This window comes from Buceros rhinoceros, unplaced genomic scaffold (genome assembly GCF_000710305.1).
Source record: "Buceros rhinoceros silvestris isolate BGI_N320 unplaced genomic scaffold, ASM71030v1 scaffold33214, whole genome shotgun sequence".
NCBI classification, from domain to species: Eukaryota; Metazoa; Chordata; class Aves; order Bucerotiformes; family Bucerotidae; genus Buceros; species Buceros rhinoceros.
In genome coordinates this window covers 577-1,944 of record NW_010409827.1, presented here as the reverse complement: position 1 = coordinate 1,944, position 1,368 = coordinate 577, and positions in this window count along the sequence as shown.

Genomic DNA, 1,368 nt, shown 5'->3' with positions numbered 1-1,368 from the left:
CCCGCCACCCGCCACCACCTCCCGCGGGGAACAGCAAAGCACCCACCAGTTATTTATTCATCGGCGCAGCGCATCCGCAGCCGAACCAGGCAGGACGCGGGGAAGCCTCGCTGCAGCCTTCTCCGTCGAGGATTAGGGTTGGGTTAGAGATTTAATCCCAGGGCCGGAGGTTTTCTGGGTCGCTGACACGGTTTTCGATGCACAGATGAGCGTGCGCATCATCAGCGCAGCACAGACCATGAGCACAGGCTGCGTTGTGCGCCAGAACGAGCTCCCCCTGCGCGACCCCCACCACCAGAGCCCCGGGGAGGAGGACCCCAGCCCCGCTGCGGGGTTTTCGCTCTGGTTTCAGGCAGCAGAGCATCTGCTTGGGGCGGCTGAGGACAATCCCTGCTGCTAACGAAGCAAATCCTGGGGTTGAAGCTGGAGCTTGCTCGCTGCTATGCCTGAATTAACCCCTGCAGTATTAAGGATGCACAGGGTGGAGAGCTCCTCCAGCCCCGTTGGCTGTACTGGGGGGGAACTGGGAGCAGCCTAGGCTGCCTGCTGTGCTGTGCAGGCAGAGAGGAGGCCGGATCCGGTGTCCTGCCTGTGTCACAACGGGTTTAGGGACACCGAGGGACAGCATCACACACCCACATGCACCAGCAGCCGGCTCCATGCCAGGACCCAGCCAGCATCACCCTGACCGTGCGGTCACGCCGGCCTCTGAGCCCTGGGGACTCCATTTCCTACCAGCTTTAAGCAGTTTTGCAAGCAAACACCAACGCAAACAGCATTTAGCCTTCCCAAGAAACCATCGGAAATTACACGCCGGGCTGGAGGCTGATCTGGTCAACCTGACGTCGCTCAGAGCACACGTTCAACGTCAGTCTGGTTTGATACAGAAACCATTGTGGAGCTCAGATGAATTGCAGCAGGCTTCCCGAAACCAGCCACAACGCTGGGACACGGGAAGGCAGAGGAACTTTCACTCAGCATAGGCACCTGGGAGGTCTCCAAACAAACCGACCGAGCAGCTCTAACCCCCCGGCTCCAGCGCTCAAACCAGCGTGCTCCCGGAACCCAGCCACAACGCTGGGACACGGGAAGTCAGAGGAACTTTCACTCAGCATAGGCACCTGGGAGGTCTCCAAACAAACCGACCGAGCAGCTCTAACCCCCCGGCTCCAGCGCTCAAACCCTCCACAAACCCACCGATGGTGCCCAGCAGCAGGTGCCTCCACAGCACAGATGCCACTGCAAGTCTCCAGCAGCGAGCGTGGCTGCAAGGAGAGGTCAGCTGCTCCTCGAGCCACCAGCACGTGGCTCAAGGCCACCCTGTAACTGCTGCTGAGCCGGGGCATGGCCCTGGAGGGCTCTGCGGAG